The sequence below is a fragment of the Sebastes fasciatus genome, chromosome 16 (genome assembly GCF_043250625.1).
Source record: "Sebastes fasciatus isolate fSebFas1 chromosome 16, fSebFas1.pri, whole genome shotgun sequence".
Lineage (NCBI taxonomy): Eukaryota > Metazoa > Chordata > Actinopteri > Perciformes > Sebastidae > Sebastes > Sebastes fasciatus.
Window position 1 is genome coordinate 513,477 of NC_133810.1, and position 21,790 is coordinate 535,266.

The window sequence follows — 21,790 nt, forward strand, 5'->3', positions numbered from 1 at the left end:
ACTGTTATAGTTGTGTTTTATATCACATAGAGGTTATATGTTAATATATTTACTGTTATAGTTGTCTTTTATATCACATAGAGGTTATATGTTAATATATTAACTGTTATAGTTGTGTTTTATATCACATAGAGGTTAATATATTTACTGTTATAGTTTTCTTTTATATCACATAGAGGCTATATGTTAATATATTTACTGTTATAGTTGTCTTTTATATCACATAGAGGTTATATGTTAATATATTTACTGTTATAGTTGTGTTTTATATCACATAGAGGTTAATATATTTACTGTTATAGTTGTGTTTTATATCAAATAGAGGTTATATGTTAATATATATATATATTAACTGTTATAGTTGTCTTTTATATCACAAAGAGGTTATATGTTAATATATTTACTGTTATAGTTGTCTTTTATATCACATAGAGGTTATATGTTAATATATTTACTGTTATAGTTGTCTTTTATATCACATAGAGACTATATGTTAATATATTAACTGTTATAGTTGTCTTTTATATCACATAGAGGTTATATGTTAATATATTAACTGTTATAGTTGTGTTTTATATCACATAGAGGTTATATGTTAATATATTTACTGTTATAGTTGTCTTTTATATCACATAGAGGTTATATGTTAATATATTAACTGTTATAGTTGTGTTTTATATCACATAGAGGTTAATATATTTACTGTTATAGTTTTCTTTTATATCACATAGAGGCTATATGTTAATATATTTACTGTTATAGTTGTCTTTTATATCACATAGAGGTTATATGTTAATATATTTACTGTTATAGTTGTGTTTTATATCACATAGAGGTTAATATATTTACTGTTATAGTTGTGTTTTATATCAAATAGAGGTTATATGTTAATATATATATATATTAACTGTTATAGTTGTCTTTTATATCACAAAGAGGTTATATGTTAATATATTTACTGTTATAGTTGTCTTTTATATCACATAGAGGTTATATGTTAATATATTAACTGTTATAGTTGTCTTTTATATCACAAAGAGGCTATATGTTAATATATTTACTGTTATAGTTGTCTTTTATATCACATAGAGGTTATATGTTAATATATTAACTGTTATAGTTGTGTTTTATATCACATAGAGGTTATATGTTAATATATTAACTGTTATAGTTGTGTTTTATATCACAAAGAGGTTATATGTTAATATATTAACTGTTATAGTTGTGTTTTATATCACATAGAGGTTAATATATTTACTGTTATAGTTGTGTTTTATATCAAATAGAGGTTATATGTTAATATATTAACTGTTATAGTTGTGTTTTATATCACATAGAGGTTATATGTTAATATATTTACTGTTATAGTTGTCTTTTATATCACATAGAGGTTATATGTTAATATGTTTACTGTTATAGTTGTGTTTTATATCACATAGAGGCTATATGTTAATATATTTACTGTTATAGTTGTCTTTTATATCACATAGAGGTTAATATATTTACTGTTATAGTTGTGTTTTATATCAAATAGAGGTTATATGTTAATATATTAACTGTTATAGTTGTCTTTTATATCACATAGAGGTTATATGTTAATATATTAACTGTTATAGTTGTGTTTTATATCACATAGAGGTTAATATATTTACTGTTATAGTTGTGTTTTATATCAAATAGAGGTTATATGTTAATATATTAACTGTTATAGTTGTCTTTTATATCACATAGAGGCTATATGTTAATATATTTACTGTTATAGTTGTCTTTTATATCACATAGAGGTTATATGTTAATATATTTACTGTTATAGTTGTCTTTTATATCACAGAGGTTATATGTTAATATATTAACTGTTATAGTTGTGTTTTATATCACATAGAGGTTAATATATTTACTGTTATAGTTGTCTTTTATATCACATAGAGGCTATATGTTAATATATTTACTGTTATAGTTGTCTTTTATATCACATAGAGGTTATATGTTAATATATTTACTGTTATAGTTGTGTTTTATATCACATAGAGGTTAATATATTTACTGTTATAGTTGTGTTTTATATCAAATAGAGGTTATATGTTAATATATATATATTAACTGTTATAGTTGTCTTTTATATCACAAAGAGGTTATATGTTAATATATTTACTGTTATAGTTGTCTTTTATATCACATAGAGGTTATATGTTAATATATTAACTGTTATAGTTGTGTTTTATATCACATAGAGGTTATATGTTAATATATTAACTGTTATAGTTGTGTTTTATATCACAAAGAGGTTATATGTTAATATATTAACTGTTATAGTTGTGTTTTATATCACATAGAGGTTATATGTTAATATATATATTAACTGTTGTAGTTGTCTTTTATATCACAAAGAGGTTATATGTTAATACATTTACTGTTATAGTTGTGTTTTATATCACAAAGAGGTTATATGTTAATATATTTACTGTTATAGTTGTCTTTTATATCACAGAGGTTATATGTTAATATATTAACTGTTATAGTTGTCTTTTATATCACATAGATGTTATATGTTAATATATTTATTAACTGTTATAGTTGTCTTTTATATCACATAGAGGTTATATGTTAATATATTAACTGTTATAGTTGTCTTTTATATCACATAGAGGCTATATGTTAATATATTAACTGTTATAGTTGTCTTTTATATCACATAGAGGCTATATGTTAATATATTAACTGTTATAGTTGTCTTTTATATCACATAGAGGTTATATGTTAATATATTAACTGTTATAGTTGTCTTTTATATCACATAGAGGTTATATGTTAATATATTAACTGTTATAGTTGTCTTTTATATCATAGAGGTTATATGTTAATATATTTACTGTTATAGTTGTCTTTTATATCACATAGAGGTTAATATATTTACTGTTATAGTTGTGTTTTATATCAAATAGAGGTTATATGTTAATATATTTACTGTTATAGTTGTGTCTTATATCACATAGAGGTTAATATATTTACTGTTATAGTTGTCTTTTATATCACAAAGAGGTTATATGTTAATATATTAACTGTTATAGTTGTGTTTTATATCACATAGAGGTTATATGTTAATATATTAACTGTTATAGTTGTGTTATATCACATAGAGGCTATATGTTAATATATTAACTGTTATAGTTGTCTTTTATATCACATAGAGGTTATATGTTAATATATTAACTGTTATAGTTGTCTTTTATATCACATAGAGGTTATATGTTAATATATTAACTGTTATAGTTGTCTTTTATATCACATAGAGGCTATATGTTAATATATTTACTGTTATAGTTGTCTTTTATATCACATAGAGGTTAATATATTTACTGTTATAGTTGTGTTTTATATCACAAAGAGGTTATATGTTAATATATTAACTGTTATAGTTGTGTTTTATATCACATAGAGGTTATATGTTAATATATTAACTGTTATAGTTGTGTTATATCACATAGAGGCTATATGTTAATATATTAACTGTTATAGTTGTGTTATATCACACAGAGGTTATATGTTAATATATTTACTGTTATAGTTGTCTTTTATATCACATAGAGGTTATATGTTAATATATTAACTGTTATAGTTGTCTTTTATATCACATAGAGGTTATATGTTAATATATTAACTGTTATAGTTGTCTTTTATATCACATAGAGGCTATATGTTAATATATTTACTGTTATAGTTGTCTTTTATATCACATAGAGGTTAATATATTTACTGTTATAGTTGTGTTTTATATCAAATAGAGGTTATATGTTAATATATTTACTGTTATAGTTGTGTCTTATATGACATAGAGGTTAATATATTAACTGTTATAGTTGTCTTTTATATCACAAAGAGGTTATATGTTAATATATTAACTGTTATAGTTGTGTTTTATATCACATAGAGGTTATATGTTAATATATATATTAACTGTTGTAGTTGTCTTTTATATCACAAAGAGGTTATATGTTAATATATTAACTGTTATAGTTGTCTTTTATATCACAAAGAGGTTATATGTTAATATATTAACTGTTATAGTTGTCTTTTATATCACAAAGAGGTTATATGTTAATATATTAACTGTTATAGTTGTCTTTTATATCACATAGATGTTATATGTTAATATATTTATTAACTGTTATAGTTGTCTTTTATATCACATAGAGGTTATATGTTAATATATTAACTGTTATAGTTGTCTTTTATATCACATAGAGGCTATATGTTTATATATTAACTGTTATAGTTGTCTTTTATATCACATAGAGGCTATATGTTAATATATTAACTGTTATAGTTGTCTTTTATATCACATAGAGGTTATATGTTAATATATTAACTGTTATAGTTGTCTTTTATATCACATAGAGGTTATATGTTAATATATTAACTGTTATAGTTGTCTTTTATATCACATAGAGGTTATATGTTAATATATTAACTGTTATAGTTGTCTTTTATATCACATAGAGGCTATATGTTAATATATTAACTGTTATAGTTGTCTTTTATATCACACAGAGGTTATATGTTAATATATTAACTGTTATAGTTGTCTTTTATATCACATAGAGGTTATATGTTAATATATTAACTATTATAGTTGTCTTTTATATCACATAGAGGTTATATGTTAATATATTAACTGTTATAGTTGTCTTTTATATCACATAGAGGCTATATGTTAATATATTAACTGTTATAGTTGTCTTTTATATCACACAGAGGTTATATGTTAATATATTTACTGTTATAGTTGTCTTTTATATCACATAGAGGTTATATGTTAATATATTAACTGTTATAGTTGTCTTTTATATCACATAGAGGCTATATGTTAATATATTTACTGTTATAGTTGTGTTTTATATCACATAGAGGCTATATGTTAATATATTTACTGTTATAGTTGTCTTTTATATCACATAGAGGTTAATATATTTACTGTTATAGTTGTGTTTTATATCAAATAGAGGTTATATGTTAATATATTAACTGTTATAGTTGTCTTTTATATCACATAGAGGTTATATGTTAATATATTAACTGTTATAGTTGTGTTTTATATCACATAGAGGTTAATATATTTACTGTTATAGTTGTGTTTTATATCAAATAGAGGTTATATGTTAATATATTAACTGTTATAGTTGTCTTTTATATCACATAGAGGCTATATGTTAATATATTTACTGTTATAGTTGTCTTTTATATCACATAGAGGTTATATGTTAATATATTTACTGTTATAGTTGTCTTTTATATCACAGAGGTTATATGTTAATATATTAACTGTTATAGTTGTGTTTTATATCACATAGAGGTTAATATATTTACTGTTATAGTTGTCTTTTATATCACATAGAGGCTATATGTTAATATATTTACTGTTATAGTTGTCTTTTATATCACATAGAGGTTATATGTTAATATATTTACTGTTATAGTTGTGTTTTATATCACATAGAGGTTAATATATTTACTGTTATAGTTGTGTTTTATATCAAATAGAGGTTATATGTTAATATATTAACTGTTATAGTTGTCTTTTATATCACATAGAGGTTATATGTTAATATGTTTACTGTTATAGTTGTGTTTTATATCACATAGAGGCTATATGTTAATATATTTACTGTTATAGTTGTCTTTTATATCACATAGAGGTTAATATATTTACTGTTATAGTTGTGTTTTATATCAAATAGAGGTTATATGTTAATATATTAACTGTTATAGTTGTCTTTTATATCACATAGAGGTTATATGTTAATATATTAACTGTTATAGTTGTGTTTTATATCACATAGAGGTTAATATATTTACTGTTATAGTTGTGTTTTATATCAAATAGAGGTTATATGTTAATATATTAACTGTTATAGTTGTCTTTTATATCACATAGAGGCTATATGTTAATATATTTACTGTTATAGTTGTCTTTTATATCACATAGAGGTTATATGTTAATATATTTACTGTTATAGTTGTCTTTTATATCACAGAGGTTATATGTTAATATATTAACTGTTATAGTTGTGTTTTATATCACATAGAGGTTAATATATTTACTGTTATAGTTGTCTTTTATATCACATAGAGGCTATATGTTAATATATTTACTGTTATAGTTGTCTTTTATATCACATAGAGGTTATATGTTAATATATTTACTGTTATAGTTGTGTTTTATATCACATAGAGGTTAATATATTTACTGTTATAGTTGTGTTTTATATCAAATAGAGGTTATATGTTAATATATATATATTAACTGTTATAGTTGTCTTTTATATCACAAAGAGGTTATATGTTAATATATTTACTGTTATAGTTGTCTTTTATATCACATAGAGGTTATATGTTAATATATTAACTGTTATAGTTGTGTTTTATATCACATAGAGGTTATATGTTAATATATTAACTGTTATAGTTGTGTTTTATATCACAAAGAGGTTATATGTTAATATATTAACTGTTATAGTTGTGTTTTATATCACATAGAGGTTATATGTTAATATATATATTAACTGTTGTAGTTGTCTTTTATATCACAAAGAGGTTATATGTTAATACATTTACTGTTATAGTTGTGTTTTATATCACAAAGAGGTTATATGTTAATATATTTACTGTTATAGTTGTCTTTTATATCACAGAGGTTATATGTTAATATATTAACTGTTATAGTTGTCTTTTATATCACATAGATGTTATATGTTAATATATTTATTAACTGTTATAGTTGTCTTTTATATCACATAGAGGTTATATGTTAATATATTAACTGTTATAGTTGTCTTTTATATCACATAGAGGCTATATGTTAATATATTAACTGTTATAGTTGTCTTTTATATCACATAGAGGCTATATGTTAATATATTAACTGTTATAGTTGTCTTTTATATCACATAGAGGTTATATGTTAATATATTAACTGTTATAGTTGTCTTTTATATCACATAGAGGTTATATGTTAATATATTAACTGTTATAGTTGTCTTTTATATCATAGAGGTTATATGTTAATATATTTACTGTTATAGTTGTCTTTTATATCACATAGAGGTTAATATATTTACTGTTATAGTTGTGTTTTATATCAAATAGAGGTTATATGTTAATATATTTACTGTTATAGTTGTGTCTTATATCACATAGAGGTTAATATATTTACTGTTATAGTTGTCTTTTATATCACAAAGAGGTTATATGTTAATATATTAACTGTTATAGTTGTGTTTTATATCACATAGAGGTTATATGTTAATATATTAACTGTTATAGTTGTGTTATATCACATAGAGGCTATATGTTAATATATTAACTGTTATAGTTGTCTTTTATATCACATAGAGGTTATATGTTAATATATTAACTGTTATAGTTGTCTTTTATATCACATAGAGGTTATATGTTAATATATTAACTGTTATAGTTGTCTTTTATATCACATAGAGGCTATATGTTAATATATTTACTGTTATAGTTGTCTTTTATATCACATAGAGGTTAATATATTTACTGTTATAGTTGTGTTTTATATCACAAAGAGGTTATATGTTAATATATTAACTGTTATAGTTGTGTTTTATATCACATAGAGGTTATATGTTAATATATTAACTGTTATAGTTGTGTTATATCACATAGAGGCTATATGTTAATATATTAACTGTTATAGTTGTGTTATATCACACAGAGGTTATATGTTAATATATTTACTGTTATAGTTGTCTTTTATATCACATAGAGGTTATATGTTAATATATTAACTGTTATAGTTGTCTTTTATATCACATAGAGGTTATATGTTAATATATTAACTGTTATAGTTGTCTTTTATATCACATAGAGGCTATATGTTAATATATTTACTGTTATAGTTGTCTTTTATATCACATAGAGGTTAATATATTTACTGTTATAGTTGTGTTTTATATCAAATAGAGGTTATATGTTAATATATTTACTGTTATAGTTGTGTCTTATATGACATAGAGGTTAATATATTAACTGTTATAGTTGTCTTTTATATCACAAAGAGGTTATATGTTAATATATTAACTGTTATAGTTGTGTTTTATATCACATAGAGGTTATATGTTAATATATATATTAACTGTTGTAGTTGTCTTTTATATCACAAAGAGGTTATATGTTAATATATTAACTGTTATAGTTGTCTTTTATATCACAAAGAGGTTATATGTTAATATATTAACTGTTATAGTTGTCTTTTATATCACAAAGAGGTTATATGTTAATATATTAACTGTTATAGTTGTCTTTTATATCACATAGATGTTATATGTTAATATATTTATTAACTGTTATAGTTGTCTTTTATATCACATAGAGGTTATATGTTAATATATTAACTGTTATAGTTGTCTTTTATATCACATAGAGGCTATATGTTTATATATTAACTGTTATAGTTGTCTTTTATATCACATAGAGGCTATATGTTAATATATTAACTGTTATAGTTGTCTTTTATATCACATAGAGGTTATATGTTAATATATTAACTGTTATAGTTGTCTTTTATATCACATAGAGGTTATATGTTAATATATTAACTGTTATAGTTGTCTTTTATATCACATAGAGGTTATATGTTAATATATTAACTGTTATAGTTGTCTTTTATATCACATAGAGGCTATATGTTAATATATTAACTGTTATAGTTGTCTTTTATATCACACAGAGGTTATATGTTAATATATTAACTGTTATAGTTGTCTTTTATATCACATAGAGGTTATATGTTAATATATTAACTATTATAGTTGTCTTTTATATCACATAGAGGTTATATGTTAATATATTAACTGTTATAGTTGTCTTTTATATCACATAGAGGCTATATGTTAATATATTAACTGTTATAGTTGTCTTTTATATCACACAGAGGTTATATGTTAATATATTTACTGTTATAGTTGTCTTTTATATCACATAGAGGTTATATGTTAATATATTAACTGTTATAGTTGTCTTTTATATCACATAGAGGCTATATGTTAATATATTTACTGTTATAGTTGTCTTTTATATCACATAGAGGTTAATATATTTACTGTTATAGTTGTGTTTTATATCAAATAGAGGTTATATGTTAATATATTTACTGTTATAGTTGTGTCTTATATCACATAGAGGTTAATATATTTACTGTTATAGTTGTGTTTTATATCAAATAGAGGTTATATGTTAATATATTTACTGTTATAGTTGTGTTTTATATCAAATAGAGGTTATATGTTAATATATTAACTGTTATAGTTGTCTTTTATATCAGATAGAGGTTATATGTTAATATATTTACTGTTATAGTTGTCTTTTTTATCACATAGAGGTTATATGTTAATATATATATATACACTAGTTGTGTTTTATTGTGTACTTTCTGTTTGATTAGTTCTCAGTTTAATTCCCTTTAATGCAAAACATGTTCTGGAGTGATAACCTTAACCTTGTCTTAACTTTGTTTTAAGGGAAAGTGAAATCAGAGCTAAGAGACACCATCTTAAATTCAGTTAACAGTTCAAACAAACAAAATGGACGTCTGAGTTCATGCAGACAAAAAAAAAAGACAATCGGGTTGATTCTGGTCCTACTCTTCAAAATAAAAGTCATAGAGGACAAGTCGGTCACAAAAAGGGAAACACAAGTATTTCAACAAGTATTTGAACAGGAGTCTGAAGAAAACTGCCTCCAGAACGTAGAATCAACAGTTTGAGTTCTTACAGTTTGCAGGTTTAATGTGACTGAAACGCTGATGTGCACTGTTCACTTATTCTTCCTTTTCAAAGTAAAACACTCACCATTACCTCTAGTTAGGGCACAGGGTAGTACATTTTATTTATACACACACACACACACACACACACATATAGATATATAGAGATATAGATATAGAGATATATCTATATCTCTATATCTATATATATATATCTATATATATATATAGATAGATATATACATACATACATATATATATGTATGTACAGACGTGGACAAAATTGTTGGTACCTTTCCGTTAAAGAAAGAAAAACCCACAATGGTCACTGAAATAACTTGAAACTGACAAAAGTAATAATAAAGGAAAAAATGTACTGGAAATTAACTAATGAAAATCAGACATTGTTTTTGAATTATGGTTCAACAGAATCATTTTAATAAACAAACTGATGAAACTGGCCTGGACAAAAATGATGGTACTCTTAACTTAATATTTTGTTGCACAACCTTTTGAGGCAATCACTGCAATCAAGTGATTTCTGTAACTCTCAATGAGACTTCTGCACCTGTCGACAGGTATGTTGGCCCACTCCTCGTGAGCAAACTGCTCCAGCTGTCTCAGGTTTGAAGGGTGCCTTCTCCAGACTGCATGTTTCAGCTCCTTCCACAGATGTTCAATAGGATTTAGATCAGGGCTCATAGAAGGCCACTTCAGAACAGTCCAATGTTTTGTTCTTAGCCATTCTTGGGTGTTTTTAGCTGTGTTTTGGGTCATTATCCTGTTTGAGGACCCATGACCTGCAACTGAGACCAAGCTTTCTGACACCGGGCAGCACATTTCGCTCCAGAATGCCTTGATAGTCTTCAGATTTCATTGCACCCTGCACAGATTCAAGACACCCTGTGTCAGATGCAACAAAGCAGCCCCATAACATAACCGAGCCTCCTCCATGTTTCACATTAGGTACAGTATTCTTTTCTTTGGATGCTTACTTTTTGCGTCTGTGAACATAGAGCTGATGTGACTTACCAAAAAGCTCCAGTTTTGTCTCATCTGTCCAAAGTACATTGTCCCAGAAGCTTTGTGGCTTGTCAATATGCATTTTGGCAAATTCCAGTCTCACTTTTTTATGATTTGGTGTCCTCCTCAGTCGTCTTCCATTAAGTCCACTTTGGCTCAAACAGTGACGGATGGTGCGATCTGACACTGATGTACCTTGACCTTGGAGTTCACCTCTAATCTCTTTGGAAGTTGTTCTGGGCTCTTTGGTTACCATTCGTATTATCCGTCTCTTCAATTTGTCATCAATGTTCCTCTTGCGGCCTCGTCCAGGGAGGTAGGCTACAGTCCCATGGACCTTAAACTTCTGAATAATATGTGCAGCTGTAGTCACAGGAACATCAAGCTGCTTGGAGATGGTCTTATAGCCTTTACCTTTAACATGAAGGTCTATAATGTTCTTTCTGATCTCCTGAGACAACTCTCTCCTTAGCTTTCTGTGGTCCATGTTCAGTGTGGTACACACCATGACACCAAACAGCACAGTGACTACTTTTCACCCTTTAAATAGGCAGACTGACTGATTACAAGTTTGAAGATACCTGTGATGCTATTTACAGGACACACCTTAGTTTAACATGTCCCTATGGTCACATTATTTTACATCTTTTCTAGGGGTACCATCATTTTTGTCCAGGTCAGTTTCATTAGTTTGTTTTTTAAAATGATTCTGCTGAACCACAATTCAAAAACAATATCTGATTTTCATTAGTTCATTTTCAGTAAATTTTTATTTATTATTACTTTTGTCAGTTTCAAGTTATTTCAGTGACTGTGGTATATTTTCAAGTCTTGCACATGACCGAGAGGCCATAAGGGTAAACACATGGGTAAGAATCATAAGTGGAGAATATGGTCACAAGATATGACATGGGGCTGAAAGATAAATATGTAGGACAAAGGAGCCATGCATGGTTATGTAGGACAAAGGAGCCATGCATGGTTATACGCTCAGCTCAGCTGTTACATGCCATGGACCCGATATAAGGAGGCGCGAGAGCTCCGAAGGGAGGACTCTCAGATTTGACTTGAGACCTCCGGACGTTCTAGACGTTCGTTATGACATTTGTTGCTTGTTTGTAATAAACTCTATTATACCAAAAAGAACAGTGTCCGCGAAGCATCCTTCATCATCACTTCAACAGCACTGTCGCAGGAAAGAGACTACAAAATTGGCGTCACGAGACAGGATCGGAAGTGGCCTCAGCGACAACTTCACAGACGGTGAGCTCACTCATTGAATGCTGGTCATTAATTGGGGCTGTTATGTGGAGTTGTTTGGACACACCGTAAATTAAGAACCTTCTTGTTATGGACATGTGCTGTTGATTTGATGTTTAAAGTGAGGCTCCGTGCTAAATTTAATGGAAAAAGGGGGAATGAATAGAGAAAAGAAAAAAGTAAAGAAAAGAAGTATGAGAAATACAAGGAATAGTTTAGAATAGTCATGGTAACGATAAGGTGTGCTAAAATAGTATTGTGCAAGATTAACACTAAGACACATGCATAAACGCATATTAGCCACTGCGTAACGATGGCTCTAACATAGTCTGGAATTAAGTTAGAAAGACAAAATTGGGAAACCTGGATCCAGGTAATTTGAATAAATAAATGTAAAGAGTGTTAAGAGACAGAGAAATAAAGGAAATAAAGGAAATAAAGGAAATGATCATATGACAAGCCGCAAATCGGATAGAATAGAGCCCTCAAGTGTAGGAGCATGTAGCATGGGCCGAATTAAAACCTGAAAACGACATCTTATGGTCAGTTTAATAACTGGAGAGTGTAGAATCACAATTCGAATGACCGTTACCACTCTGACGTTTGTTGACGAACGGTGTCTGAAGCAGCCTCTCGTCGAAGATTTTTACACCTCAACGGTAGCACAAATTTTATGAGAAAAAGTAAGGAAAATAGCGGCAGAAAGCATGCTGTACGAATGAAGATATCTAAAGTTGGAGTGAAGAGAATGTGTGTGTATGGACGTTGGGAGGAGGGAAAATGTGTGTGTGTGTGTGTGACATTTGGCTCCAGATGTGTACTATAAAATGCATGGGAAGAGAGTATATGTGTCATTTAATAATTTGTAAGAATAGATACGTGGCCCGAGGTATTGTATAAAACCATGAGCTTCTGTTTCCAGAAGACTAAATGAATTAAATAATGTAAAACATAAGCTGTTGATTGTGGGAATTTCTCTGGATCAGAGATCGAAGCGCACTCTCTCTGGATCACTGTTGTCACTCACGCCGTTGGGCGTGATGGCACGGCCGGTAGGAGTGGACGCTTGTTTTCTCTGCAAAAGAGGGATTTCCGGGAGATACAGTAAAAAGAATAAAACGATGAGCCACTGAAATGAGCCTGGTTACGATAAACGCATACACATAAGATAAATAACTATAAACCAGGACAAATAAAGTGGAGTTGTGTAACTGCAGTACCCGTATGACCCTTGGAAAAGAATAGAAATATATGAATTAAATGAGTCAGTAAATAAAACATGAGCTCTTCTTAAAGGGGAGGAATAAAATTGATGATGCTGTTAAAGGGACCTAATGGGTTCACAAGAGACTAAATCATTGCATGTTTTTTGTCTGTTATGTCATTTATGGTGAATGAGAATTGAAACGGGAGGCAAGGCAGCGAGACGGCCCACCACGGAGTGTGGCTTGCTGACGTCCATGAGGAGGCTTCCGCTTCAATCTACTAAAGGCCGGTACAAATTTATCCACAGACTCTTTAACAAAAACAAAACCTGCATTTCCATATTTGTATATATTCTCAGTCGTAAGCAACATTGATGGTACACATATAAACCTGCTTGCATTTATAAACCTAAGAGGAGACTGACCTGCTCCTATACACATGAAAGAGTACATGCTCTAGGCAGTTTGGAGAAATAAATAAATGAATAAATAGACAACTTGGCAACGGATTGATCAGTTAATGCATTTGATTAATTAATGGCATATGATTGTTTAGTCTAACCTCTGCTGACAATTGCAGATGTTCATTTATGTTATTGTGCGTGGGTTGTCTGATCTGTGCTGTGGTGGATATTCAATGTGGTGACTGTTTGACGATTTGAGCTGAATATTGATTAATTGGATAATTTATGATTGGTTGATTTGTTGATTAATTTAATTGGATAAATTGGTTAATTGATTGATTGGTTAGTTGATTGATTGGTTAATTGATTAATTGGATTAATTGGATAATTGGATAAATTGGTTAATTGATTGATTGGTTAGTTGATTGATTGGTTAATTGATTAATTGGATTAATTGGATAATTGTTGATTGATTGATTGGTTGATTGGATAATTGGTTAATTGATTAATTGGTTAATTGATTAATTGGGTAATTGGGTTAAAAAAAAAAAAAAAAGGGGGGAGTAATCTAAAAAGCCTTGAGTAGTTTTAATTTTAGCAATTACTCATTAAAGTACAATAACGGAACATAAGGAAGCCGTTATAATGGGAAAAAAGAACACTAAAAATCCAAAAGTAATCACTCCTGTTGAGATAGTACAGAAGAATAATCCTTTAATTAGGGGCATCGCAAACATTGCAAAAAAATATCGGAAAAATGGCACAAACGCTGGCCTGAAATTGACCAACCATGGCCAATGGAGGGGACTCTTAACCCAGATGTAATCAGAAGTAGAGCTAGGGTTACCATTGTGTTACAGAGCTATGGTGGGAGTTTCTCTAATGTACAATAAAGCATCCTCTGTAACAATGGGTTATCCAGTGACAATTCTTACACATCATAGTCTCAGAAATCTTTTGAATTATGGTAAGAACAACTTGACCATGTCTAGGCTCAGAGACTATCATAGGCTCTTAGAGCAGGAAGATGTTACCCTAGCAAGATGTGTTACGGTAAATCCAGCGGAGAATTTGCCAACCCCAGAAGACGGTGAGCCACACGATTGTGTTCATGAAGCAGAGAAATACTCTAGGCTTAGATCGGATTTACAAGCTCTCCCATTGCATGTGGTGGACTTGGAGTATTGGACTGATGGGTCTTGTTATCGTGTGGGCGATAAATTAAGGGCCGGCTATGCGATAGTAAAAGCCCAAGGAACTGGATTTGCAGTTGAGAAGGCTGAAGAGATACCACAGCCTGCATCTGCACAACTTGCTGAGCTGGTGGGGCTAACTGAAGCGTGTTTGTTGGCAGAAGGGAAGCGAGTGACGATATATACTGACTCTGCATATGCACATAATGTGTGCCACTTGTTCGGAGCAGTGTGGAAGAACCGAGGGTTTAAGAAAACGGATGGTTCGCCGATACAGCATCATGCCCAGATCATGAAATTGTTGCATGCTATGATGAAGCCTAAAGAAATAGCAATAGCTAAATGTGCTGCACATAAGAGGGATGCGTTAAGGGTTTCACAAGGGAATAGAGCGGCTGATGAAGCTGCAAAAGCAGTCACTGGAGCAGATAAATTGGGCAAAGTTCTTCTCGTCACGCATGAAGTGAACTTGGAAGACAAAATTACGCTCAAAGATGTGATTTTAATGCAGGAAGCTGCTCCTGAAATGGACAAACAGTTGTGGCTAGACCGAGGTGCCACCCGAGATTCTACTGGACTTTGGAGAAATCATGAGGGGCTGATACTATCACCTCCAGACCTGTTGGGTCTGATGATTCAGGAGGCGCATGGCTTAGCTCACGTTGCAAGGGGGGAAGTGAAGAGAAAGATCACGAAAGAGTATGGGTTTTGGGCACCATGTTTGCTTGAACAGATTGATTATGTCATAGGCAGGTGTACTATTTGTCTGAAAAACAATGTTCGGAGGGGAGTGCCGGTTCCTCCTGGCCACATCCCAACTCCAAGAGGTCCGATGCGGGAACTAGTTATAGACTATGTTGACATGATAAAACCGATTGAAGGGAAAAGGTACATGCTAGTCGTGGTGGACAGATTTTCACGATGGCCTGAGGCCTGTCCAACAAAACGAAAGGATGCTCAATCGGTTGCCAAGTTCTTATGTAGAGAGGTCATAAGCAGGTGGGGACTTCCAGATCGAATATCCTCAGACAATGGGAAAGAGTTTGTGGATAAGACGGTGAAATTGATTTTGTAGGACCAGGGTTGAAGCAACCTTGGGAAAGTCAGTTCGGCTTCCATGTCAGTGTACAGAAGAAAATAGTGGTAAAGGGAAACTCAGAGTTCAGTGGGAAGATAGCCATGGTAAGATCCTAGATCTGTCAGAGACAGCACCATTAGGGAAATATACATTAGTTAATGACAAAAGGAGAGCGAAGGTTGAGGGAGACTGTAGTCTCTATGTATATAAGCCTCAACAGGAAGATCAAGGTGATTACAGGTGTTCTTTTTACGATCGACGTATTGGAAGTGTGCGGTCCGAGTTAGGATTTGTAGTTCGCGTGGTGTATCTAGTGATACTAGGGGGGAATAAAAGCATAGACCCCCAAGAGGTTGGGGAAACAAGAGAATTAACAACTATGACATCAACTCTCCAGATGAAAGCTGGACAGATGGAAGAGAAATCTACTCCTTCAATGGCAAAAGCTATTGGAAGTATAAATGCATCACATGTAACTACAAAGGCGCCTCAGGTGATATCTATAACGTCACCTCCTTTGAGTACTGTGATCAGAGCTAGGTTAGGAGGAACAGTTTACCTTCCTTGTCAATGTGGGAAATGGAATAATGGAGGGAACTTGTTTCCCAAATGGGAAAATAGTCGTGGTGAAGATTTGTTGTTGACAAGACCTGACGATGACGTTGTGCCTCGTGGTCAGAGGAAGTATATTTTGTATAATGAGGTTAGGTGGATAAAAATTAAAGATGATTGTTCCCTTGTCCTGCGTAACGTTACTCGGGAAGACGAAGGAGAATACATGTGTTCTTATGAAGAACCGGAGTTTAAATTTGTTCCATATCAAAATTATTGGATCAAAGGTCGTGTGACTCGTAGAGTGTCACTTCTGATAAAAGATTTGGGGCCTATTGGAGATTCTATGAATACTAAAGAAGTTCAGAAACAAGTTACTACAGTAACCACTCCAAAGGTGATTAGTACACAGATAAAGCTTGTTACGTTAGTTCCGGAAACAACTAAGAATGTTCATACACCTACTCAGGCTACTACTCTAGTTATGACTTCAAAGGGGATGAATACTACAACAGCGACGACATCCGTGGCATCTACGACATTTGTAAATACAACGCAGACATCTAAGATGACGTCTTGGACCTTTAAGGATGTGACTAATGTACTCCAGAAGCAAATGTCAAAAATAGAGCCTAGCAGAACAGCAGTAATGACATTGTTGAAGTTAGAGAACAGAGGATAGAAGAGAAGTATGTAGAGTCATCTATGACAGCCCAGAGGACTAGTTTAAACATAGACAAAACCTTTGTTGACTCTGATCAGACACCAGAGTACATGATGGATCATTACCATACAATACAAAAGAGAGACACTAAATGGAAGGCATTTGGGTTTGATCCTTCAGTGTTACAAATCGCAGACCCTTGGGCAGGTAGGAACTTATGGTTTCAGCAAGTAACCCACTCCGTAAGATCGGTTGTGAAAACGGATGGTCCGTGTCTGGTGAAAATCCGATCGCCAAGCTCATGGCCTTCGATTTTAGAGACTATACCAGAACCACTAACCACTAGGTGTCCAAGTTATGCATTATCATGGCTCTTGTATCAACAGCAATCATCAGTGGATAAAGTGATGGCTTTAGCAATGAACCTTTTTAAGCCTAGATTGACTTGTTCTTGGTTGGCAGGTTTACCATATGTAAATGTACTTGATCAGCATGAAGATATCAGAACAGCGGTCCCTGATATAATGGAGGTGACAGCAGTAGGAGCTACCAGCTGTTTTTGTTCAAATACAACTCATGAAGGGCCGGGAACGTTTATGGGGTTATCAGAGTGTGATAAATATATGATGGACTTGGGTAAAATGGAACGTGGGAATAGTAATGATTCGTATGAAGCATCTTTTCAGGTACCACAACACAAAGAGAAGACAATTTTAAGGGTACATAATCAGATACTGCCGGGGAATGTGACTATAGGGAATTTCAAGGATATTTGGTGGGTCTGTGGTAATAAGGCATACATATTTCTACCATATGGGTGGACAGGATGCTGTTATATGTCACTGTTGAAACTTCCATATGAGGTTCTTACTATCCAGAAGGGAGTAGGGCCAGAGGGGGTCCAATCTGATGTCGCTTCAAGTAGTAGGAGAAAACGTGAGTTGGCACAGTTTCACAAGTTGGAATCCTACCATTGGAGAATAAGTTTAGGAGAGAAGTGGGGTATAGGATTATTTCCATGGTATGGGGTGGCATTCTTGGCAGATCACATCGACAACATTACCTACACCTTGCAAGGCTTTGCGAACGAAACCATAAGAGGTTTCGAATTGTTGTCAAACACCCAGAGAAGTCACAGACTGACGTTGCTGAAACATGACATGGCTCTTGATTATATTTTGGCCAAACAAGGGGGCTTATGTGTTGCTTTAAATTTAACTGGAGATGCCTGCTACACTTTGATTCCTGATAGTTCTGATAATATGACTAGTGTCATAGGGGCATTGAAGCTCATAAGAGATGCGTTTGGCCCATCAGAAGACGCGGGATGGTCTGCAAATGCTTGGTTGCAGGATAAATTGGGGCCACTAGGAGCAGTGTTAGTTCAGGTTTTGGTAGCGCTCGTTCTGGCGTTGTGTGTGATGTTTTGTTTTTGCACGCTGTTGTTGACCTTTGCAAAGGCTATGATAATTAGATGGGTTGGAGTTGTGCTGCCCGGCGAGCAAACGCTGATGCCATTATTACACGAAGCTGACACGGACGTGGATGAGGATGACGCAATAAAGATCGAATTGGTGGAGGAATATCCATTTTAAATATCTCATATGATTATAATCCTATTATTTACCTCTGTTTTTGCTTGCGTAGTTTGTAGTGTTGATTTTGTTTTGCTCTTTCGAGACTTTGTTTAGTCTCGAAGGGGGGATATGGCAACAAAGGAACAATATGATTTCTAATTTCACATTTTGACTTATATGATTTCTAATTTCACATTTTGACTTATATGATTTCTAATTTCACATTTTGACTTATATGATTTCTAAATTCACATTTTTACTTATAGAAGTGTTCTTATTCTGTGTTTGATGTTTTAATTTGTATCTGTTATGTATGCAAAAGATACTGGTTTTCTTTTCTTTCATTCTAGAACATATTGGGGGAAGACCACTGTGAGGGTGGTAGATTGTCAGGGACTCCGATGGGCTGAATGGATTCAGACACTTCAAACATGAAAATACGAATGGCCTGAAGAACTCTGAACGTGGACTGGCGATACAACATCCAGAGTCAAGACGTCATCGATACTATACCGGAGTCAAGGCTGCTGAGAAACTGCAGCGTTATATAGTCTTATGTCTTCTCTTAGATGTTACATTAGTATTCTTAAAAATGAATTGTCTTTTTTGTGTATTACATGCTTGGCAAGTGATGGTTTCTAAATATAATGGGACCTCAGATGTTTTCTTTTTCTCGATGTTTAGGGACAGTGGGGTAGGCAGGAAAAGGTCCATAGAAAGGTGCGATGGGTCGACCAGCCTGACTTTGGACATTGTCTTGTTTTAATTTGCTGAGAGTTCCATATGTATTTGCTTAAATCATTTCCATACACAAATTGCTAAATTTCCTCATTTCAGTGTTATGAAGTTCTACGTATGGTCGCCTTGGCAGAGGGACCGTGAGAGAATTTTCCTGTCTACATTGTTCAATGGATATTTCAAGAAAGATTAGCTGCCTGACAGGTTTTTCACTCTCACTTTTAGACTCCATACAGTTGTTTCAATGGTAAAAAGGGCGGGTTGTTAAATTTGTCATGTTAAATACACCTGTATGTCTCTTCTTTTATTTTTTCGAGACTTTGTGTAAGTCTCGAAGGGGGGAATATGTGGTATATTTTCAAGTCTTGCACATGACCGAGAGGCCATAAGGGTAAACACATGGGTAAGAATCATAAGTGGAGAATATGGTCACAAGATATGACATGGGGCTGAAAGATAAATATGTAGGACAAAGGAGCCATGCATGGTTATGTAGGACAAAGGAGCCATGCATGGTTATACGCTCAGCTCAGCTGTTACATGCCATGGACCCGATATAAGGAGGCGCGAGAGCTCCGAAGGGAGGACTCTCAGATTTGACTTGAGACCTCCGGACGCTCTAGACGTTCGTTATGACATTTGTTGCTTGTTTGTAATAAACTCTATTATACCAAAAAGAACAGTGTCCGCGAAGCATCCTTCATCATCACTTCAACAGCACTGTCGCAGGAAAGAGACTACATGACCATTGTGGGTTTTTCTTTCTTTAACGGAAGGGTACCCACAATTTTGTCCACGTCTGTATGTGTGTATGTGTGTACATATACATACATACTAGGGTAGTCAAAGATAACTCGTTAACACATATTTGTTTTAATGCCACTAATTTCTTCAACACAACTTGTGATTTTTAGGTCGTAGATAAACTGTGAGAACGGAACAAAAGGAAAGAGTTAAATCAGAGACTCCTGTTGTAAATATTACAGCCGGGTTCAAAACATTAGTTAGTCAGTTAATGATGACATCATTATGGGTGGTTATAGTTAGCATTATTAGCATCTACCATCACAATCACTGATTTAATGCACCACCCGACTGGTTCCACTTCAGACTGGTTCCACTTCAGACTGGTTCCAGGGGGACTTCAGACTGGTTCCAGTGGGACTTCAGACTGGTTCCACTACAGACTGGTTCCAGTGGGACTTCAGACTGGTTCCAGTGGGACTTCAGACTGGTTCCAGTGGGACTCCAGACTGGTTTCCTGTCAGTAATTTTTGTTAAATCAGAGTTGTGTCTCTTCTCTTATTTCTAGCAGGTAGTGTTTATGTCTAACTGATAATCAGTTGTATGATGTAGAGAATAGGAGCTCTGTGTACTCTGAGTAAAGGTTTTATTATTTTATAGAGGAGCAGGAGTGCTTTTATTTGACCAGTACTCAGTGTTAGATGTTGTGCTTTTATTTTGAAAGGTCGTCTTTTATGCAATTCTGCTCAGAGAGAGAAGAGAAGAGACATCGTCCACTCAGCTCCTGTTGTTTCTGGTGAGTTTGTTGTTTTTAGTTCAGTAAATGATCTTTTCACACCTGAGCAGGTGTGAATACAGCATGTCTACAGTATACATATATAAATATATATATAAATATATATATATATATACACATCAGTATGTTTTACTACTTTTTCTTCATTTCCTCGTAAGAAAATACTGGGGTGTGTCTGTTACTTTGACTTTTGACTGATTTGGTGTTCTGACGGAGGAATCAGCTGATTGTGTTTGAATTTATCAGAAGTTTTAAAGATAATTCAGATTCACTAGAAGTTCATAAGAAACCATGTTGAGGTTAGTTTAGGATGTTTTATTCTTCCACTTCTAGTTAGGGCCCGAGCACCGACAACGTCGGGCCAGTGAAGGCCCTATTGAAACTGTAAGGATTCTTATTATTAGGGCCCGAGCACGAAAGTGCCAGGACCCCAACGGTGTCCTGGCACGAATTTTCGTGCGAGGAAACCTATTGTTTTTCTAAGGATTATTCTTTTTCCGCTGGGAGAACGCGTTTTTGGGACCTTAGCCATCCCCAAAAACTCACCAAAAGTGGAATATGCGTCAGAACTGGTGGGAAATTCAATGTTCTGGAGTGACTGGGCTCGGGTGTCTCCAGGGGGCTCCATAGCGCCCCCTAATGTACGCAGTTTTTCAGAGAAAGTTTCTTCGATCTACACGAAATTCAAGTATGTCATTGCTCACGCCCTCATACCTGGATTAAATATTTTTGAGATTTTTTTCGGCAAACAGGAAGTCAGCCACCTTGGACT

The 21,790-nt window shown here is 32.3% G+C and overlaps 1 protein-coding gene across 1 annotated transcript in view; it reads left to right on the top strand.

The window, feature by feature from the left end:
• The window catches only part of LOC141752421 (GTPase IMAP family member 8-like), a 48,816-nt gene that overhangs the window by 21,941 nt on the left and 5,085 nt on the right, over positions 1-21,790 (top strand). The window contains exon 2 of the mRNA XM_074610385.1: positions 20,963-21,018. The gene's annotated coding sequence lies outside the window, so the exon portion shown is untranslated. The remainder of the gene's footprint in view (positions 1-20,962; positions 21,019-21,790) is intronic.